A 24,569-nucleotide genomic window follows, 5' to 3' on the forward strand; every position below is an offset into this window, starting at 1 on the left:
TTGTATCTAATAGTGTTGTGTTGAATGGATACTTATCAAGTTATGTCAGATTTCCACTTCTTATGTTGACTAATGGCTCCCTTCTTTCTTCTAAGTTATGTAGTGTTGCATGTTATTTCCCTAATATGTGAAATTAATTTTGTTTTTTGCTTTCACCACACTTAGTCTTACATATAAGTCCCATTTTCTGTCTGTCCTCTTCTTATATAAACAAATTTACAAAGTTCAAAGTCCTAGCTGTTCAGTTCAGATTTTTCTCTTTGTTTCTTCTCTCTAGCAGCTTTTCCTCTGGGATGCTTTAAAATCTTTTCCTCTGGGCTGTAAGTTGTCTTCTCGTTGCTGTGGCATACTTGATTGCTGGGATCTCATTGTCTCTAACATTATGTGACATTATTCTTTCTTTGTAGTGTACTTTTTGAGGTTAATCAGTTTTTGTTTTCATTTCTCAGCACTATCTTTTGTATAGCTCTCTTCTTCTATGTCTGTTAAAGTGGTGTTAGATTTTTCTGGTTTTATGTGGGAACAGTGGGAACCATGAGTCTTTTCCTGCAATTTTTATAACTGTTGGGGTAGTAAACAATACTTCATGTGATCCAGTCCATTTTATGTCTTTAGCCAATTTTCTATTGAAAATTTTTATGTATACTTTGTCTCCTGGCTTGATGTTGTGCAAATTATAATCCAGGGGTACTGTTTGTTATATCAAACCCATTTCATGCAACTCTGCTATTCTTGTTTGTAAAGCTTGTATATATTTTATTAATTGACAATCTCCTCTTTGTGTTGTGATTTGGCTGTCTTCAGGAGATGTTTTAAAACAGATTTAATGGTCCCTTTATTGATAAGAGCTGGGAAGATTTCATTACTCACTTTTTTCATAACCATTGGTTCTGTGTTCGCATTCTGTTGGCATACTTGAACCATAGGTGCTTGTATTTCTATTTTGCTCATATCCCAATTTTGTTCTTTATTTATAGACTTCTCTTGTTGTTTTGAATATTCATTTTGCAATCTATCATCAGTTTGCCATCAAATTGCATTAGCATGGAGACTTAAGGATGGTGTGATAATGTCTGTGTTTGCTTTTTCTTGTGCAGTTGCTATTGGTTGGAATTCTCTGACATAAGAATTTAAGGTTGAATTTTCTATTATGTCATAGGTAAGTTCTTCTGTAATATCATCCCTGTTTTCAATGTCATTGTCTCCAGGAGGTCTGCTAATTTGAATGTTCTGTGTTACTGCATTTTCCTCCCCCTTGGACAATTCTGTTGTTTGCTCATATGCTTCAATTAATTCAGTTGCAGTTTGTTTAGAATCTTTAAAAACCTTTTAATATATGTGTCTCATATGGTTCTGTTTTTGGTATTGCTATTTGTTCTATACTTTCTCTTTCTAAAGTATATTCTTTCCTTTCTGATAAGTTATTTTTGTCTTGTGCTGAGAAATATTGCAATTCACTGTTGCTTGAATCTAATCTTTTGTGTTCTTTGCTTTTTAAGTTATAATGTCTTAATAAGGTGAAGATTTGTGTGTTACAAACTGTTGCCAAATCTGTTCCTTCCCCTTTCTTTGTATCTTGTTCCACTGTTCAAAAACTTTTCTCTCTAATCTCTGTTACATCATTATCTAATTGAATGTCTTCTATCAGCTTTTTTAGTTTTGTTTTGCACTTTTGGACCCCCTAATTTTATTTGCATGCAGTCTTTTCTCCTTTGATTTTCCGCATTTCTCTTTCCCCTTTTCCCTTTTGATGTTACCCCATTCACCTGGATTCATAATTTACATTGTTTAGCAGCACCTGAGACTACTTGCGAATAACATGGTTTCACCCCTTGTTGGATGAATTTCTCCATGGTTTCTAAATTTGGTGCTTGCAATGAATTCTTGCAATTACAATCACAACATTTTGTATTTGTTTGTGTATTGTTGCTGCTATACTTTATGTTGCCTTTTGTATTTTAATTTAAAATCTAAGAATTTTTTTTTATTTTTGAATTTTTTTTGTTTGAGATTGTATTTTTATAAAAATCCAAGAATTTTGAATTTTGTTTAAGATTTTACTGTTATAAAAATTCAAAGATTTTGATTTTGTTCGAGAAAAGATCTTCAAGAAAGAAGCTTGAAACTTTTATATCCAGAGAATGAACTGTTGCAGAAAGATGCCGAAAACCTACACTTCATCAAGAAGATCAAGAATGAACTTTGGATATGATTTGATTGGACTGAACTTTTGAGTGAACACTTATTGTAATTGTACACATTTATGCCAAAAGGGACTGCCCCTAATTTGGCTTTTTGTCAATGCGCCTAGCAAAACATTGGTTTTGCTTTCTTTTCTTTTCTATTTCCTCTCTCACTATTCTAATTTCTCTTAGAAAATTGAATATTGTGTATATCTATAGTTAGAAGTGCATTTAGAACTACAAAATGATTATGTTAAACGATCAATGGGGAGACTAGTCTCCCAATGATCATCAGGGGGGATTGTAAACCTTAAAATTTCTTAGACTTATGAATGTTGGAAATTTCCCCATTTCCAAGATTAGGTAGGGAGGGTCCTTCTCCTCCCTACCTGAGATTACTTTAGGACAGAAACCTTTTGCTGAACAATGGAAAGGGCTTGGACCTATGCTTAAGCATAGAACAGGAAGTTCTTTGAATCATGATTGATTTTAGAATTGATACAATAGAGATACTTGGAATGACAGAACCAGGCCTTGGAAATTACAATATACACCCTACTCAGTCCTAACAGGATTTAGGAAGGGCTGCAGCATAGATCAAAATTTAATTATTCCAATCTCCACCCTACTCAGGGTAACAGGATTTAGGAAGGGCTGTAGCAAAGGATCAAGATTTAATTATTTGAGAATATGACCTTCAACAGACATGTGCAATGCCACAGACCTCTGGGCGGTCCTGGGTTAAGCTAGAGCCACCATTGGCACAGGGAAGACATGGACAGTAATTGGTAGATGTGAGAACTGAGGGGAGGGAACTTGGATGGTTTCCTTAAAAATAGAGGGGTCTGAGGACTGAGGTGTGGTTGGTTGGAGAGGTTTTGCTCTGAGAGGTGGTGCTCTGAGAAGCTGGCTCTGAAGGAAGCTGGAGGTGGAGGACCCTGAGACTGTTTCTCCATTTTGGTCACGTGAGTGATAGGGACTGATCTCTTTTCTTTGCCTCAGCTATCTAAGGGCTTGGGCCTTTTGGCCCAGCCTAAACAGAAGGGGTATTTAAGCCCCATTCCCTTCTCTCCCCTTTCTCTCTCCCTCTCTCTCTCTATCTCTAATACCTTTCTTCCTCCTGTTTGTAATTAAACTCCATAAAAGATTGACTGCTGACTTGAGTTTTCATTTAGGAATTACATAGCTGAATTCCTTGGCGACCTTAAATTAATATATATCAGTCTTTTAAAGTGATTTCCTTGTCACACTTTCCAGGACCTCTTTTTGTTGTTAGCTTGGACTAATTTTACCTTTAAATAGCAGTCACGAACTATGTCCCAATTTCCCGCACATGAAACATTTGGGTTCATTTCACCTTTGATTGTTTTGTTTGTAATTTCTTTTTTTTTTAAGTTTCTCACATTAGAAATTGTTTATTTACTAAGTTACAATAATCAAGAATAGAAACACAAACATCTTCCACTGAAGTTTGAATCTGTTATCGTATTGAATTGACAAAGGCTATTATTAATAAAAAGCAGGTTCTGCTATATTCTACAAGTTGGTTTAGGGTGATCAACCTGGCCTGGTGATAATAGCTAGTCTTAAGACCTTCAGCCTAGTTTAGAGAAGTCTGGAGTGGGCCAGCCACAAAGTCATGTATTTTAAGACAAAGCAATTCTTTAAAAACTACATTCTTCAAGTTACAAACTCCATCTATGGAGGAAATAACCACATACAAAATCAAATGTAGAGTGGCTAGATTTTTGTATTTCCTCAATTTCTTTTTGTTTAATTGTGCTATTTTCCTCCTTAAGCTTGGTTTTAAGCTCTTTTATTATTTCATCCTTTTCATTTAGGATTTCTTTATGACCTGTGAATATGTAAGTTTCAGTTTTTCTTAAATCTTCCAGACTTAGTGTTTCCCAGTCTGGAAAGTGAAGTTTGAAATATAATCTAATAGGTGCATTACTGCCTTTCACAAATTGTCTCCTAATGCATCAAGGATTTTGTTCATTTAAATTTTCAAAACCAATCATATTCTCTGCTACTTCAATCATCCTATCAAGGAACTTTGATGGATGTTCTCCACTCTCTGGCATCAATTTCCCAAATTGTCCCCAAGTATCTGCTTGTTTTGAAAAACTTTTCATTGCCTCTAATAGATTTTCTCTGACCTTTTTAGATAACATAGATTTGTATTATTAGATAATTCTAAGTCTGTTCCTTCCTCTGGCCATGATGTTAAATTTGGAATATATCTAGTTTCAACAATGAATTGTTGCTTTTCCTTTTTTGAAAATAATTCTGCAAGGAGAATTTCAGTGTCCTGGAAATTTGGATCATAAAATCAAATTGCTCTTTTAAATTCTTTCAAGAAGTGCACAGACTCTGAAAACCAGAAAGCCATTCTTCTTTTTTTTTTCAGACTTTCAAGGTTTGCTGCTGTAAATGGCTTATGTGTTTTAATATGAATTATGACGCTATCTGATTGTAAGCTTGTTTGATCTCTTAATGGCAATATTGGTATTCCCCCTTCAGCCCCATATGTCTTTTCTTGCTCAGTTACATTGTTATTTTTAGGTGTACCTTGTTGTGTGTTAATATCTTTGCAACTTTGTTTCTCCTCAGTTAGTTATGTAACCATTTGCTTTAACTGTGTCATCTCCTCTCTCATTGCTAAAATAATCACTTCAAATTCATTGTCTTTTGCTTTTTTCCCATAAATTAGATACACACCTTTTTTCAGGGCATAGTATAATTGGATTAAGGAGAATAATGTTCCAGTATTTGTGGGAATGAATGAAATCACACAATCTTCACTAATCTTCAGCCATTGAAAGCTTTCATAGATGTTAAGCAAAAAATAAATATAATCTGGAATCATGACAAAAATAATTTGTAAACCATATAAAAGAAATGTCCTATCAAGGCTAGATAACCCAATGGTAAGGAGTAATTTCTTTGCCATCATGTATCTTGATAAGCCTTTTGCCAAGGAAAAATGTTTTTAAGTCTAGCCCTTTACGAATTCCTTCCTCCTTTCAGAGCTTATTGGCTGTGTTGTTGCTAGGCAGATTATTTGCACTCAACACTGCTCTCAAAATGGCTACTTTCCACAGTCTCACAGGTTTTTAAAATGTATGTAAGCCTGATTTCTCTGAAACTTCCCTGATACCTCCAACTGCCTTCTTCTTCCCAAATTCTTGGTAAAATAGACTGGAAAACCTAGCTGGCTCTGCCAAAATTGTAATAGTAAACGAATTATAGAGGATTGAAGAGTTACAGGGGATAAGGAAGGTTTTGTAACAGGGAATGGAGGAATTGAAGGGACAGAGGGAATATAGAGGCTGGTGTGGTAAAAGGAGAGAGATGCCCCCTGCTGAGAGTCTGTCTTTGAAAAATGGGGTTCCCAAGAAATGGGCCAACTATGATCACCTGAAGGAATGTCTTCTCTATTGATTGATGTTGAAGATACCCCAGGGCAGGTAAGCACAGACCCTCCTGAATGATAAGCCTCCTCCTGGACCAAGGTCACCTAGCAGGGGTTCAATAAGGACCGTTTATGGTTGAATGGCTGTCCTTAGGTTCTGCTCCCTCTATATCCCCTTGAAATAATAATCCTCTTATCTGACTACGGGTTATTTAATTCAAGACAAATTTAATAACAAGTTTGGATTGGGAAGGCATCAGGGTAGAGGGAAGAGGGGTTCCCTATACTTTTCCCCAGATTGGGTTTGAGTCTCTCTCAGCTTTTGAGCTGAGGCCAGGCCTCACAAGCTGATAGAAGGTTTCTTTTATTCCTGTCTATGCTCATCTATGCTAGTTTTTTTTTTAAATTCAAAGTCTTTAGCAGTAGACAGCAGGAGGAAGAAAACGTTCTCACCTTCAGAGCTGGTTGGGCCTGTTTCTTCGGACTGATGCCCCTATAGACCGGCCTTAAGTTCAAATTGCTCCCCTTAAATCCCTTTGTTCAATGGCATGATCACAGGAATCCAGCTAGAGCAAACAGTTTGGATTAAATCCAGGAATAAAGGTACTTCTATCCAGAGACAGGGAGAAAGTACTCCTTCCAGTCCTAGGGCCAGGAAAGAGTGTGAACACTTGAGAGCAATTGTCTCTGTCCAAGACACCCCTCACCCCACCAACTGTCATAACTATCCATCAGTCTTCACTCTAACATTCTAACTGCTGTCTCCTCCACCTCAGTGGCAGAAAATCCAGAGCTTGATTCAGTTTTCCTTTCCACACATAGAATACTACTATGATGAATAAGATGATCACCAAAACAAATAAACCAACCCCCCAAAAAACATGGAAAGAGCTATGAAGTGATACAAAGTGAAATGAGCAGAACTAGGAGAATTCTGTACACAGAAACAATAATATGATGATCAAATGAGAATTACAACTTTTATCACACAAGGCAAAGGTCTAGGACAACTCCAAGGGACTCATGCCTTAAAAAAAAAAAGAGCTACCCACTGCTATAGAACTGATGGAATCTGAATGCATATTGAAGCATACCATTTTAACTTTATTTCCTCCATGAATTTTTCTTTAGTATAAGCAATGTATCTTCTTTCACAACATGATGAACATACAAGTGTCTTTTGTATAATATCACATGTAAAAGCTATATCATATTACCTGCCATCTTAGGGAGAAGGGCTTTCAGTGAAGAAAACATGGATTGCAAAATGTCAAAATCAATTATTAAAAATTGTATTAATGTGTAATCTGGAAAAAAGTTTAATTAATTTTTGAAAAATACTTGAATATAGCTATCAAGTCCTCCCTCCCAGTTTTCTGTTCTCCAGGCTCTATATCCCCAGTTCCTTCAATTGCTTCTCAAGTAGCTTGTTCTTTAGTCACATCACATTCCTAATCAGCCTTTCCTGGATGAGCTCCAGTTTATCAAGTGCTGTTTCTAAAATGTGGCCCAAATAAATGAGCACAATATCCCAGATGTGATCTGACTAAGGCTGAATCTGGTGTTATTATCATCTGTCTCATCTAGCATGCCATATCTGTCTTAATGCGGCCTCAGCCTACCTTAGCTTTTTTTTGGCTTTCATGTCACACCTATGGCACGTATTGATCTTTCTGTCCACTAAAACCAACAAATCTCTTTAACACAAACTTCTGTCTGGTCACAACATCCCATCATGTCCATGTAAAGCCATTTCCTTGAACACAAATGGCAGAGTGGAAAGAATATCATATATAAAAATATAAAAATTGGCTTTGAACCTGAGTTTTATTGTTATAGGCTAAATGACCTTAGAAAAAGTATTCAGTTTCCTTGAGTTTCAGTATTTTCCTGTACAGAATTAACTAACATGTTGGACCAGAGATGATCTCTAAGGTCCCTCCCAATTCTGGATCCATAAGTCCATAGATTTTATATCTGTCGCTCTTATATTTAGGCTCATTTAATTTCACATATTACATCCAACATTGTTAGCTTTTCTTTTGTTCTTGTCTACTCCAAATTTGAAAGTTGTGCCATGAATGCCTTAATCCAAGTCCTGACAAAAATATTGGACAGAACAAATCCAGGGATAGATTCCTGAGGCACCCCCCTAGAGACTTTCCTCAAAGTTAAACGCAACTAAGTTAATTATTACTTTTCAGACTCTGAATTCATCTAACCAATCATCCATCAACCAGAGGCAACTAGATAACCCAGTGGAAAGAGTACTGGGCCTGGAGTAAAAAAAAAAAACTGAGGAGTTCAAATGTGTCAGGAAGACCTGAGTACAAATATGACCTCAGTCATGTTTTAGCTCTGTTATTGTGAGCAAGTCACTTAGTCTCTGCTTCTGTTTCCTCAACTATAAAATGCAGATAATGCCGGCACCCATCTCACAGGGTCATTGTGAAAATCAAATGAGATAATATTTGTAAAGCACTTAGCACAATTCCTAGTACATAGTAGGTACTATATAAATGCTTATTTCCTTTCCCTTTCTTTTTCTACCTCCACCTCTATAAACAATAAAAAAGTATTAATCAACTATTATGTGCCAGGCAATATGCTTAGTCTTGGAGATAGATATATAAATAGTAAAATAAAGCTGATTTTTAAAATAAGATTAGATAAGAATAAGATAAAACTGAAAAAAAATACTGATGATGGTTTCATCTGTCTACATTTTTCTTAAGGATGCCATCAGGGGGCAGCTGGGTAGCTCAGTGGATTGAGGGCCAGGCCTAGAGACAGGAGGTCCTGGGTTCAAATCTGAACTCAGACATTTCCTAGTTGTGTGATCCTGGGCAAATCACTTGACCCCCATTGCCTAGCCCTTACCACTCTTCTGCCTTGGAAACAATACACAGTATTGATTACAAGACAGAAAGTAAGGGTTTTTTTTTTAAAGGATGCCATCAAAAATTTAATAATAATATTTGATATTCTTATAGTGCTTCTATGTTTGTCATGCATTATATATATATATGAACTCATTTAAATCTCACAAGAACCCTGTAAGGTACATATTACAGGAAATATTATTCCTACTTTATAGATGAGGAAACTAGATTTCTAAGTGTCAAATGATTCCTCGCTCACACACACACTTGAGCTTACTGATAGACATAATTAAATTAGAGGCAAGATTGTAACCCATGTCTTTTGGATTTCATGTCTAGCACTCTATTCTCTACAAAAGTAGAAAGTGGCATGTCCTGTCAGTCACAGTCATACCAGTAAGCAGTTTTACTTAACTATTTCAAGATGTTGTGGAAGGGATGACTGGGTGTTTTTTGGGAAGTGCCTATTTGTGCTATAATAAAACATACCAATAAAATACCAATAAAAATTCTTTGGATATTTCTAGCTTTCTTGAACTGACTTCACTTATGAGATCTACAATTGTGAAATACTGCCTAGCCTTACTCTGAACTCTGAATTCCACTCTCTCAAAGTCTCAAGAGCATATCAACTTTCCTCTCCTCTAGTACTAACTCCAAGATGGAATATCACTGAACTTCAACAATTCACATCATTTTCACTTCAGCTGCCATTTCTCTCTAACTGCTCAGAAGCAAGTCCAAAATAGCAGTTCCATTTCTTGCACTCTCCACTTTCAAGGTATTATACAACGCTTCTACTTAAGGCAGACAGAACTCCTGCCTTTGTCTTGGTGATTGAAATACCCTCTCAGCATTATTTTATTTCCCTATGTCAGATTCATGATCTGCATGCTAACTCATTATCTATTTTCTCTTTGTGTCCAGGTGGTCTATAATATAATTCCATGAGAATATCATATCTTTCTCCTCCCACTGATTTGCACCTAAATATTCCTCATTGTGTTTCCCTATTCTAGATTCCGTAAAATAATTAATCTTCTTTAAAAAAAAAAAAACAACTTTGCTTTCTGTCTTAGAATCAATATTGTGTGTTGGATCTAAGGCAGACGAGTATTAAAGGATACGCAATGAGGGTGAAGTGACTTGCTCAGGGTCACACAACCTAGGAAGTATCTAAGGCCAGATGTGAACACAGGACCTCCTCTCTCTAAGCTTGGCTCTCAATCCATTGAGCCATCTAGCTGTCCCCCAATAACATATTTTGTTAAAGTACAATTCAATTATGTCATTCAACTTACTAAAAATTTCTCAAATAAGACATACCCTTCCAGAACATGAGGTCAAATTTATTCCCTTATATTTATATCTCTCGTTTGCCTAGGTTAAAACTGTACTTATATGGATGAGGCTATGCGTTTTGTTTTGTTTTGTTTTTTACTATTTACTCTCTTCTTATATGATGTCCTGGAAACTAATTATCCTTTGTGTCAATGGTCTTCTTTCTATGCTATGCCTATTACTTTCTGTAGTATCTATATTGTTTTTCTCCCTCCCCCTCTAATTTGGCCTGAAAATATCTTAATCAGATTATCAAGGGTCCAGGCAAATAATGTTTATCACCCCTCATAAAGAGTACTCCATTCCTGGTCAAAAATTCATAATTCCTCTATTTTAATCCATGGTCCAGTATTCCAAATACTTTCTTCAGATATTATCTCAAGTCTTTTAACTTTTGAATCCCTTCCTTTCCTGTTCCTCTAATGACTATTTAAAATAATCTTATTGGGGAGACACACTGACTCATATCTTCAGCCATTGCAAGTAGCAAAAACTGACTACAGCTTTTGGTACAATTTCGGAAGCAGCAACTATGTTTCTCCAAATATATTTCTAATACTCAAGTTTGCTGATGCCTGAAATCCTCCAATTAGATATTTATAATTTCATTCTTTCTGGAAATTTTATCCCACTATCAAAACCCAAATGCCCTCTCCCCAAGCTCCCTCAAAGTCCTCATTGTAATGAGAAGCTGACCCTGACTTTTCAAAGGCTATGCAATAGAGCATAAGTTCTGGAAGGTTCAGTCATGTTGGAAAGGCTTCAGCTATGGTTCCAGAAAGAAAAAAGAAAAAGAAAACTGTCAAGTTTTCAAAGGACCAGCCTTGTTAAGTCTAGAAAGGGTCTTCACCAATAAACTTGCCATTAGGTGATGAGATCTTTATGAATAGAGCAGATGACATTTTTACAATCACAAAGTGATTGAAAAAGTTCAAAGACAAGATTCCACCAAGCTTCCTGTTCCTTGATAATAACAAAAGCATTTGCTTTGGTAGAGAGAGTTCTCCCTTACATATTCTCTTCTAATAAAATGTCTCCCATGTATATATGTTAAAAATTATACAAGATTCTTAGAGAGATGGAATAACTGGGATAATTTTTTAATATACCACAAAGAATAAAGGGGAGAGATATGCTTACTAAGGGGCAATTAGTTGGTGCAGTAGATAGAGTGCCAGGCCTGAAATCAGGAAGACTCATCTATTTTAGCTTAAATCTGGCCTCAGACCCTTACTAGTTATATAATCCCTATAAGTCACGTAACCTTGCTTGCCTCAGTTTCCTCATCTGTAAATTGAGCAAGGAGAAGGAAGTGGCAAACCACTCTAGTATATTTGCCCAAAAAAAATCCCAAATGGGGTCATGAAGTCACATAAAACTGAAAATGACTGAATAACAACAACATGTAGAAGAAGTTGGGCTAAACTAGAAGATTAAAAAGAGAAAATGAAAACAGCCATTGCCCTGAGGGAAATTATATTCTAATGGGGGAGATGAAATAGATATAATATAGACATTTCGAAGATTCATAACCAGTAGAGAGATGATAATCTTGGTGAAGAAGACACTAGAAGCTGCTGAGGCCATGAAATCGTTCTCTATCTGAGAGCATTCCAGGTGCAGGGGATGCAATTAGAAAGGCTTGCAGATAGCAGCCATAGCATCATGTGATATGCATCAAGTATACCAGTATAGCAAAACTGAAGAATGATGGAGAAGAGTAAAAAGATGAATAGAGAGCTAAGAAGTGGCCATGTAATGGCTCTAAATGCAAGTAAGAGGAGCTAATATTTGATTGTGGAGATTGTGAGAAGACATTGTACTTTACTGAGCAGACCACTTGGGGAGGACTTACTGTAGACTTTAGAAAGAATTATATGGGATAGAAAAGCAAGAATGATTGCCATCTGCGTCTTTGAAATGATTACTCATATTGATAGACTCTTAGGAAAGGGAGTAACATTTTGAACATATGAGCTATTGGCTCATCACTGTGACTGTTTACCTGATCATTTCCTTAAATTGGGTTTTTATACAGAGAAGGGCCAGGAAGAATGAACATGAAATTACTGTGTGCCTAAGAAGAAAATTTTAAGGGGACCTGAATTTAAGAGACCTAAATGTATATATGTATTGACTAGGGCTAGGAAGTTAATGCTGAGAGTTCTCCTGTCTTTGGGCCTTTGGAGGACTTTATCTGTGATGTCAAATATATGATGTTGATTTAAAACTTAACACTTACCTTCTGAACATGCTGGTGAGATTTGGTGGAGTTGACTCACTCAAAATTATGCACTTTTTAAAAATTAATTTATGTCCTTGACAAATGCAAATGTTAATCACTAGCATTAATTCTAGGATTTATTAAAATGCATGATTTTTTGCTTAGCTCCAAATGTGCCTTTGTCTGCAAAGTTATGATACTAATTTTATTCATTGGACTGCATGTTTGACATGATCTTAATTATTTTAGCAGCCACAGTCCCTGCTCAGAGATACTCAGATTAAAATGCCATCAATATGGCCCACAAAATAGGTTAACCAAAGGGTCTTTTCCTACAGAACTCTTCTCCTTATTGGACCTGGCTGTCACTCTAGATTAGGAAGTAGAAGAGCAAGTAAAATGGTATACATGTCCTTTTGAAATTGAAACGAAGGTAAGAGTTTTCTGAGGAAGGAGTCTTCTTTGTTGGCTCCTCCCACTTTCCCTACCTTTGTTCCAAGTTCCACCTTTGGCTTCTGCCATGAAAGATCCTCACCCAAGGTCATTCCTATTAGCTATCCTTAATAACAACACCTAAACTGCACCTGCTGCTAAAAATAATACAGAAAGTAGGAAGCTAGGTGAATCAGTGAACTGAGGACCAGGCTTAGAGACGAGGTCCTGGGTTCAAATCTTGTTTCCAACACTTTCTAGATATGTGACCTTGGGCAAATCACTTAACCCCCATTGCCTGTCCTGTACCATTCTTCTGCTTTGGAACCAATACACAGTATTGATTCTCAGATGGAAGTGAAGGGCCTTTTTTAAAGAGTAATATAGAAAAAGACCCCAAAAGTTTGAATATAGAAGAAGCACTCCTTTGCTCTACCCAAAAGAGTAATGTTGTTATTCTCCTTTCATGGAGAATGCTTGTGAAGTCAGAAGGCTAGGCAGGCAGGAAGCTTACTATGAACTAAACTGATTGCAGGTAGAAATAGGAAAATAGAATTCAGTCTGATGTAAGAATCAATGTTTGAACAATAAGAGAGGTCCTAAAGTAGAATACTTTGTGGATAGTGAGTTTAATGTTGTATGATGTCTTTAAGCAAAAGCTAAATGTACTCTTCTTTGGGTGTTGTACTCATAATATTTATGATTCAGATTGAGGACATCTGGGTTGCTTTGTGACACCAAAGTTAGGGAATACAACAGTATAACTGTTGGATTAGGAAGGTAGATTTCTAGTGCCAATTCTTTTACTAACTTTCTGTATGATCATGGATAAGCCTCTCTGGCCTCTTACTTTCTTCATCTATAAAAGTAGCCTATTAGATTAGATAATCTATACAGTCCCTTTCATTTCAGAGATAATAATTTCTATAAATATTCCTAATAAGGACATAGCAATGAATCTTCTGGGGATCTGGTATTTCTGGAAGCTACTGTCTCTGTGAAGTTTTCCATCAATTGTGTCTGTGCGTGTGTGTGTGTGTGTGTGTGTGTGTGTGTGTGTGTGTGTGTGTGTTTGCATTATCCATATGGTGTATTTCTGGGGAAAGTATCTTGCAATGGGCTGTGCTGCAAATTTCATGAGATCTTTGGCACAAAAACCATTGAAGGACTGGGTTATAGTGATTGGGTAATAAATTAATTGACAGTTGTATTAGGAATATCTTCTCTTTTCTACTGTCCAGGAAACCTATCAGGTTCAATAGATATAACTATGTAGCTAAATTTTTTTTAAAAAAGGCAACTGGAGACTAGACTAGAGAAGACTAGAAAGTACAACTGGACAGGAAATAATATCCTGAGTCTCTGCACTTAGTCAGTTGATGAAGGCAGGCTCCATGTTTTTGGTTTAGCAACCCTATCCATCTCATAAAATGGTTCAGGTGTTTCTCACAAGCATATCTTGAGGGAAGGACCTAGAAAGGCACTATCACAGGATTGGGCTTGTAGAAACAAGTTCAAGGACCTCTTAATTATTCTACTTTTGAATTAAAGGTCCAGGGTCAGAGACAAGATGGAGGCTTAGTAGCAGCAAAAGCTGAAACTTCTCTGAGAATCCTTCCAAACCAATGTTTAAAAAAATACCTCAACAAGATGGCGGCTTAGAGAGAGCTAAAGTTCAGATCTCCAGAAACCCCTTCCTTACCGATCTCAAACTGTATGCTCCTAGGACACCAAAATTCAAAACAAACAACAGGATAGATCCAGGGAACCCTCCTCCTGGACCTGGATCAAAGGTACAGCCCCCCAAAAGCCAGAACCCAAGATCACTTGGATCTAAGGGATAGGCAGAAGGAAGGTCCCAGGACCCATTCCCCCCGCCCCCAACCCAGAGCACTGAGTCCGAGGTAGCAGCTGGAACCTAAGAGCGAACAAAAGGACCCCAGGGCCGGGTATTCTAAAGGCCGCACCCTGAAAATGACCTCAGCCAGTCGCGGGGGTACCCAGACAGCAGGGAAACAGAGAGAGACAGAGGGGAGCCTGTAGCCCCCTGGCTGGATCCTTCTGTCCAAGTCTCAGGGAAGGTCCCTACTTTAAGACACACTCAATCCAACCCAGGGGAAGTTAATCCTATCAGGAGCCCTCAGAGCTCCAGGAAGCCTTGGCCCCTCCCTCCTCAGAGTGCAGGGTCTTCTGAGATAACAGTAACCCTCAGGGCCAGCTATTCAGAAGGCCACATCCTGAAAACAACCTGAGCCAGTCACGGGGACACCCAGACAGCCGGGAAACAGAGAGAGACAGAGGGGAGCCTATAGCCCCCTGGCTGGATCCTTCTGTCCAAGTCTCAGGGAAGGTCCCTGCTTTAAGACACACTCAATCCAACCCAACTGAAGTTAATCCTGTCAGGAGCCCTCAGAGCTCCAGGAAGCCTTGGCCCCTCCCCCCTCAGAGTGCAGGCCTCTCTGGCCCACAAAGGCTCTGAGATACCTTGGGGACAGTGCAAAGCCAGGCTCAGAGCGTGGGAGTAAGGCAACGAAGAAGCATCAGGAGGGAACTGAGAGCAGTAACACCCACAAGCAGACAATTTGCCTAGGGCTAAAGCCTCTGAACACCAGAGAGAGAGATAAGAAAAGCTAGACCTCCCCACTCAGATAGAGATGGAAAACAGCACAGAAAAGCTTCAACACTCCAAGAAAAACACGAAGAAGGGGGAGACTTTGGACACATTTTATGGAGCAAAAATACAAAATACAGAGGAGATAGAAGAGGAAACACAATCAAATGCTCCAAAACCTTCCAAAGGAAATGGAAACTCTCCACAAACCCATGAAGAATTTGAATCAGAAATGATCAAAAAGATGGAAGCCTTCTGGGAGGAAAAGTGGGAAATAATGCAAAAGAAATTCACGCATCTACAAAACCAGTTTGACCAAACTGAAAAGGAAAACCAGGCTTTAAAAGTCAGAATCAGCCAACTGGAAGAAAACGAGCAAGAATTAATAAGGCAAAGCCAAAAGACCAAGAAATTAGAAGAGAACATAAAATATCTCACTGACAAGGTCATAGACTTGGAAAATAGAGGGAGAAGAGACAATTTAAGAATAATTGGACTACCAGAAAAGCCAGAAATAAACAGCAAACTCAACATCATAATATAAGAGAGAATCAAAGAAAATTGGCCAGAGATTCTAGAACAAGGGGGCAATACAGCCACTGAAAGAGCTCACAGAACCCCCTCTACACTAAATCCCCAAAAGATAACTCCCAGGAATGTAATTGCCAAATTCCAAAGCTTTCAAGCAAAAGAAAAAATCTTACAAGAAGCCAGAAAAAAGACAATTTAAATATAAAGGAATGCCAATCAGGGTCACACAAGACCTTGCAAGTTCCACTCTGAATGACCGTAAGGCATAGAACATGATTTTCAGAAAGGCAAGAGAGCTGGGCCTTCAACCAAGAATCAGCTACCCATCAAAATTGACTATATACTTCAAAGGGAAAGTATGGGCATTCAACAAAATAGAAGATTTCCAAGTTTTTGCAAAGAAAAGACCAGAGCTCTGTGGAAAGTTCAATATCAAAAAACAAAGAGCATGAAATACCTGAAAAGGTAAATATGAAGGAAAGGGAAAAGGAGAAAAATGTTATCTTTTTCTTTTATTCAAACTCTCTTCTATGAGGATTATATTTATATCAATCTATCTATATTAATATGTGGGGGAAATGTAATATGTAAATAGGGGGAAAAGAAAGACCAAATAGAATAATCTTTCTCACACAAAGATTCACACAGGAAGGGGAGGGGAAGAAAACTCCTAAAAGAAGGAGAGGAAGAGAGTTTTTACTTAAACCTTATTCTCAGGGAAATCAACTCTGAGACGGAAGAACTTCCAGATCCATTGGGATCTTGAATTCTATCTTACCCAACAAGGGTAGGGAGAAGGGAAAACCAAGGGGGGGAGGGAGGGAGGGAACATAAAAAAGGGAGGGAAGAAGAGGGAGGTGGGGGAGGGAACAAAAAGGGAGGGGCTAGAAAGGGAAATATATCAAGGGAGGGGACAAGAAGGACAGATTTAAAATAAATCACTGGATTAAAAAGTTAGAGCTGAAGAAGAACAGTTAGAATTAGGGAAGGATAGCAAAATGCCAGGGAGTCCACAAGTGACAATCATAACTTTGAAAGTGAATGGGATGAACTCACCCATAAAACGTAGACGAATAGAAGAATGGATTAGAATCCAAAACCCTACCATATGTTTTCTCCAAGAAACACACATGAGGCAGGTAGACACCCAAAAGGTCAGAATTAAAGGATGGAGTAAGACCTTCTGGGCCTGAACTGACAGAAAGAAGGCAGGAGTTGCAATCATGATATCTGATAAAGCCAAAGCAAAAATAGACCTGATTAAAAGGGATAGGGAAAGTAACTACATTCTCTTAAAAGGGACTTTAGATAATGAGGAAATATCACTAATCAACATATATGCACCAAATAACATAGCAACCAAATTTCTAATGGAGGAACTAGGAGAATTGAAGGAAGAAATAGACAGTAAAACCATATTAGTGGGAGACTTGAACCAACCATTATCAAATTTAGATAAATCAAATAAAAAAATAAATAAGAAAGAGGTAAAAGAAGTGAATGAAATCTTAGAAAAATTAGAATTAATAGACATATGGAGAAAAATAAATAGGGGCAAAAAGGAATACACCTTTTCAGCACCACATGGCACATTCACAAAGATTGACCATACACTAGGTCACAGAAACATGGCATACAAATGCAGAAAAGCAGAAATAATAAATGCAACCGTTTCAGATCATAAGGCAATAAAAATAACGATCAGTATGTGGAACACCAAATCAAAAACTAATAGGAAATTAAACAATATGATAATCCAAAATCATTTAGTTAGAGAAGAAATCATAGAAACAATTAATAATTTCATCGAGGAAAATGACAATGGCAAGATATCCTTTCAAACCTTTTGGGATGCAGCCAAAGCAGTAATCAGAGGTAAATTCATATCCCTGAGTGCATATATTAACAAACTAGGGAGAGCAGAGATCAATCAATTGGAAATGCAAATAAAAAACTCAAAAGCGATCAAATTAAAACCCCCCAGCAGAAAACCAAACTAGAAATCCTAAAAATTAAGGGAGAAATTAATAAAATCGAAAGTGATAGAACTATTGATTTAATAAATAAGACAAGAAGCTGGTACTTTGAAAAAACAAACAAAATAGACAAAGTACTGGTCAATCTAATTTAAAAAAGGAAAAAAGAAAAGCAAATTAACAGCATCAAAGATGAAAAGGGGGACAGCACCTCCGATGAAGAGGAAATTAAGGCAATCATTAAAAATTACTTTGCCCAATTATATGGCAATAAATACACCAATATAGGTGATATGGATGAATATATACAAAAATACATACTGCCTAGACTAACAGAAGAAGAAATAGAATTCTTAAATAATCCCATATCAGAAAATGAAATCCAACAGGCCATCAAAAACTCCCTAAGAAAAACCCCCAGGGCCCAACGAATTCACAAGTGAATTCCATTAAACATTCAGAGAAGAGTTAATCCCCAATACTATACAAACTATTTGACATAATAAGCAAAGAGGGAGTTCTACCAAACTCCTTTTATGACACAAACATAGTACTGATTCCAAAACCAGGCAGGTCAAAATCAGAGAAAGAAAATTATAGACCAATCTCCCTAATGAATATAGATGCAAAAATCTTAAATAGGATACTAGCAAAAAGACTCCAGCAAGTGATCAGAAGAATCATTCACCATGATCAAGTAGGATTCATACCAGGGATGCAGGGCTGATTCAACATTAGGAAAACCATCCACATAATTGACCACATCAACAAGCAAACCAACAAGAATCACATAATTATCTCAATAGATGCAGAAAAAGCCTTTGATAAAATACAACATCCATTCCTATTAAAAACACTGGAAAGCATAGGACTAGAAGGATCATTCCTAAAAATAATAAACAGTATATATCTAAAACCATCAGCTAATATCATCTGCAATGGGGATAAACTAGATGCATTCCCAATAAGATCAGGAGTGAAACAAGGATGCCCATTATCACCTCTACTATTTGACATTGTACTAGAAACACTAGCAATAGCAATTAGAGAAGAAAAAGAAATTGAAGGCATCAAAATAGGCAAGGAGGAGACCAAGTTATCGCTCTTTGCATAAGACATGATGGTCTACTTAAAGAATCCTAGAGATTCAACCAGAAAGCTAATTGAAATAATCAACAACTTTAGCAAAGTTGCAGGATACAAAATAAACCCACATAAGTCATCAGCTTTTCTATATAATTCCAACACAGCTCAGAAGCAAAAACTAGAAAGAGAAATCCCATTCAAAATCATCCTAGACAAAATAAAATACCTAGGAATCTATCTGCCGAGACAAACACAGGAACTATATGAACACAATTACAAAACACTTTCCACACAACTAAAACTAGACTTGAGCAATTGGAAAAACATTAACTGCTCATGGATAGGACGAGCCAATATAATAATAATGAACATCCTACCCAAACTCATCTATCTATTTAGTGCCATACCCATTGAACTCCCCAAAAATTTCTTTACTGATTTAGAAAAAACCATAACAAAGTTCATTTGGAATAACAAAGGATCAAGGATATCCAGGGAAGTAATGAAAAAAAAAAAACACAAATGATGGGGGCCTTGCAGTCCCAGACCTCAAACTATATTACAAAGCAGCAATCATCAAAACAATTTGGTGCTGGCTAAGAGACAGAAAGGAGGATCAATGGAATAGACTGGGGGCAAGCGACTGCAGCAAGACAGTATACGATAAACCCAAAGATCCCAGCTTTTGGGACAAAAATCCACTATTCGATAAAAACTGCTAGGAAAATTGGAAGACAGTGTGGGAGAGATTAGGAATTGATAAACACCTCACACCCTACACCAAGATAAATTCAAAATGGGTGAATGACTTAAACATAAAGAAGGAAACCATAAGTAAATTGGGTAAACACAGAATAGTTTACATGTCAGACCTTTGGGAGGGGAAAGACTTTAAAACCAAGGAAGACATAGAAAGAATCACAAAATGCAAAATAAATAATTTCGACTACATCAAATTAAAAAGCTTTTGTACAAACAAAACCAATGTAACTAAAATCAGAAGGGAAACAACAAACTGGAGGAAAAATCTTCATAGAAACCTCTGACAAAGGTTTAATCACTCATATTTATAATGAGCTAAATCAATTGTACAAAAAATCAAGCCATTCTCCAATTGATAAATGGGCAAGGGACATGGATAGGCAGTTTTCAGATAAAGAAATCAAAACTCTTAATAAGCAAATGAAAAAGTGCTCTACATCTCTTATAATCAGAGAGATGCAAATCAAAACAACTCTGAGGTATCACCTCACACCTATTAGATTGGCTAACATGACAGCTATGGAAAGTAATGAATGCTGGAGGGGATATGGCAAAGTAGGGACATTAATTCATTGCTGGTGGACTTGTGAAATGATCCAACCATTCTGGAGGGCAATTTGGAACTATGCCCAAAGGGCAATAAAAGAAAGTCTACCCTTTGATCCAGCCATAGCACTGCTGGGTTTGTACCCCAAAGAGATAATGGGGAAAAAGACTTGTACAAGAATATTCATAGCTGCACTCTTTGTGGTGTCCAAAAATTGGATAACGAGGGGATGCCCATCAATTGGGGAATGGCTGAACAAATTGTGGTATATGTTGGTGATGGAACACTATTGTGCTAAAAGGAATAATGAAGTGGAGGAATTCCATGGAGACTGGAACAACCTCCAGGAAGTGATGCAGAGCAAAAGGAACAGAACCAGGAGGACATTGTACACAGAGACTAATACACTGTGGTATAATCAAACATAATGGACTTCTCCATTAGTGGCGGTTTAATGTCCCTGAACAATCTGCAGGGATCTAGGAGAAAAGCACTATCCATAAGCAGAGGACAAAATGTGGGAGTAGAAACACCAAGGAAAAGCAACTGCCTGACTACAGCGGTTGAGGGGACATGACAGAGGAGAGACTCTAAACGAACACTCTAATGCAAATACTAACAACATGGCAATGGGTTCGAATCAAGAACACATGTGATACCCAGTGGAATCATGTGTCGGCTATGGGTGGTGGGGGGGAGGAAAAGAAAATGATCTTTGTCTTTAATGAATAATGCTTGGAAATGATCAAATAAAATATTATTTTAAAAAAATACCTCAAAATGACAATAGTCAAAAATTGACAGCATGATGGAGTCAGGGAGGTCTTTCACTGAATACAACTTGAAAGGTAGGCAGAGAAAGAGAGAGAGAATCAATTTTCAAGGGGGAACCCAAAGTAAAACTGCACACAGAAGAGTGTTGGCTGACTACCCCCACCTCCCCGCCTACTGTTCCACGTTCCAAGCCTGGGAAAAGACCAACTTAGGGATTTCAGGACTTTACATACACCAACAACAGAGCACTCCACACTCCAGACCCACTCCTTTAAGTCTCACCTGGCATCAGCCCACAGTGAAACCTGGATGTCCATAGTAATTGGCCCTTTCAGATATACTTGGTGAAGAACTAGCCCCAGAGCAAAATAGCTTAGAATGCTGAGTTCTACAAGCCAACCATAGAGAGTCAGAATCATTAGTTTTCAGAACTCTCAGTCCAAAAGCAAAAGAAAAAAAAAGGCTTGGAAAATGAGTAAACAGCAAAAGAAACACTTAACCCTAAAAAATCTCTTTGGAGACAAAGAGCAATGCATAGATTCAATAAGGGATGATGAAATTCAAGCAACCACATTCAAAACTTCAAAGTCTCAAACTCTAGAAGAAATTGAAAGGAAATTCAAAAATCAAATAGGACAGGTATAAGAAAAATGGGGGAAAGAAATAAAAGTAATGTAAAAAGAAAATAACAGTTTAAAAAGCAAAATTGGCCGACTGGAAAAAGAGGCACAAAATCCATTGAAGAAAAGAGTTTCTTGAAAAGTAGAATGGACCAAATGGAAAAGGAGAATCAAAAGTCATGAAAGAAATTCATTTATTAAAAATTAGAATTGGGCAAATAGAAGCTAATGGCTTCAAAAAACATCAAGAAACAATAATACTAAATCAAAAGAATGAAAAAATAGAAGAAAATATGAAATGCCTCATTTAAAAAACTGACCTGTAAAATATATCCAGGACATATTATTCAAGAATTATTGGACTACCTGAAAATCATGTTTTATAAAAGCCTAGATATCATATCACAAGAAATTATCCAAGAAAATTTCCAAGATATCCTTGAATAAGAGAGTAAAATAAAAATAAAAAGAATCCATATATCATTTTGTGCAATAAATTTCCAAATGACAACTCCCGAGAATGTTATAGCCAAGTTCAAGAGCTCCCAGGTCAAGAAGAAAATAATGTAAGCAGCCAAAAAGAAACAATTCAAATGTCATTGAGCCCCAGTTAGGATTACAGAGGAGATGACAACTTCCACATTGAAGGTCCAGAAGGCTTGGAATATGATATTCTGGAAGGTAAGGGAATTGGGTTTACAACCAAAAACCACCTACACAACAAACTGACTATATTTATTCAGGGGAAAGTATGTTCATTTAATAAAATAGGAGATTTCTAAGCACTCCTGAAGAAAATACCAGATTTTAACAGAAACTTTAATATGCAAATACAAAATTCAAGAAAAGCATAAAAAGGTAAATAAAAAAGAGGAAAAATATAAGGACTTCAATAAGGTCAAATTGTTTATATTCCTATATAGAAGGGTGATATCTATAACTCTTAAAATTTTTTTTATCATTATCATGGTAGTTATAAAAGTATACCTAGACAGAGGTTATGATATTATGATAGTAAGTTGTTTGGGATGATACATATATATATATATATATATATATGTATATAAACCTAGGAGTGAAAAAGAGGATTGTACTAAAAGAAAATGTGAAGGGAAAAGGAAAATGGGATAAATTACATCAAATAAAGAGGCTTGGGGCGGGGAAAACATATTACAGTGGGGGAAAGGATGAGTGGTGATGTGCAATATATAAACCTTACTCTTATTGGATTTGGCTCAGAGAGAGAAAATAGCCAGACTCATGCGGATATAGAATCTTCTTACCCTATAGAGAAGTAGAAGGGGAATAGGAAAGGAGATGATAGGGAGGGGAGTAATATAAGAGAGGGAGAAGTGTGTGTGTGGAGGGTGATTTACAGACTCTATAGAGAAGTAGGAGGGGAATAAGAAGGGTAGTAGGGGGAAGGGGAGTAATAGAAGGGAAGGGGAATGGGGGGGATAATTAAAAGCAAAACACTGGTGTGGAGGAAAAGAGTGAAAGGAGAAAGGGCAGGATCAAAAGAGGAAAAAATATGGAGGGAAATACACAGATAGCAATCATTACTGTGAATGTAAGTGGGAAGTATTCACCTATAAAACAGAAGTGAATTAAAAGGCAGAATCATACCATATGTTGTTTTTAAGAAACACATTTAAGGCAGGTGGACATACAAAGAATAAAGGTAAGCGGCTGGAACAGAATCTATTAGGCATCAAATGAGACCAAAAAAAGCAGGAGTAGCTTTTTTGTTTGAGATCATGATCTCAGACAAAGCTAAAGCAAAAACATATCTGATTAAAAGAGATAAGGAAAGTAATTATATCTTGATAAAAGTAAAGAATTACAATCAATAAGACATCATGGAAAGGAGATGAGAAATTAATTGGAAATTATCTAATTCTTCAAATTGGGTGGGTAAAAGAACAAATCATAGAAACAATCACTGATTTCACTAAAGAGAATGACAACGAGTAGACAATAAAGCAAAATTTGATGGAACACAGCCCAAGCAGTACTCAGGGGGGGAAATTATGTCCCTGAATGCTTAAATCAATAAAATAGAGAAAAAGCAAATCAATGAATTGGGCAAATAACTTAAAAATTAGCAAAAGAACAATTTTTAAATCCACAATTAAAGACTAAATTGGAAATCCTAAAAATCAAAGGAGAAATAAATAAAATTGAAAGTAATAGAACTAATGAACTAATAAATAAGACAAGGAGTTTGTCTATTAAAAAAAAAACAAAATAAAACATTGATTAATTTGATTTTAAAAAGTAAAGAAGTGAATTAAATGACTAGTATTATAAATAAAAAGGGTATTTCACCTTTGATAAATAGGAAACTAAAGCAATCATTAGGAGCTATTTGGTCCAATTATATGACAATAAATCTGACAGTCTGGGTGAAATAGATTAATATTTACAAAAAACATGAATTGCATATTAAGAAAAAAGGAAATAGAATACTTATATAATTCTATCTCAGAAAAAGAAATTGAACCAGCCATCAATGAACTCCCCCCCCAAAATCCCCAGGGTCAGTTCAAATAAAGCAAATAAAGGTAAGAGCTTCTCTCCCATTCTAAAACTATCTATAAATAATAAGCTATCTGTAAAAAAAATCTAAAGCTATCTGTAAATAATAAAGCAGAGAAACCCTGAACCCAGCAAATTTCTTGTTCCTCTTCTGGTCCTTATATCATCATTGCAGAGATGATTGTATTGAAAAGATGAAAAGCAAAAGAATCATGCGACAGTTCCTCATAGCAGAACAATCTGGCCATGGGTAGTCTGATGTGCCTAGGAAATTTATCCCATATTTCTGTTCCTCTATCTTGAGTATGTTCTTAGGGAAAACTCTGTACTGGGGTGCAGCCTGCCTGAGTCCTTGGGCACAGAAAATACTGAAGGGTTTAAGGGATACTTGACTCTATGTCGCAAGATAAATAAGTGTCAGCTAAACCTACACCTGAACCCTTCCCTACTCCCTTGAGAATAGCTATATCTGAAGTCATAGTTCCCTGGCAGCTAGCAGACAAGGGACTCTGATACATTCTAGATCTAAGTCTGTAATATAAAAGAATAGACACTTTGGAATATGTAACATCAAATTGCATGTAGACAGACATTTCACTTCTCTTTAATCACAAAGGGAAAGCCATTAAAAGAACCCAAGGAAAGAG

The sequence above is a fragment of the Monodelphis domestica genome, chromosome 4, assembly GCF_027887165.1.
Source record: "Monodelphis domestica isolate mMonDom1 chromosome 4, mMonDom1.pri, whole genome shotgun sequence".
NCBI classification, from domain to species: domain Eukaryota; kingdom Metazoa; phylum Chordata; class Mammalia; order Didelphimorphia; family Didelphidae; genus Monodelphis; species Monodelphis domestica.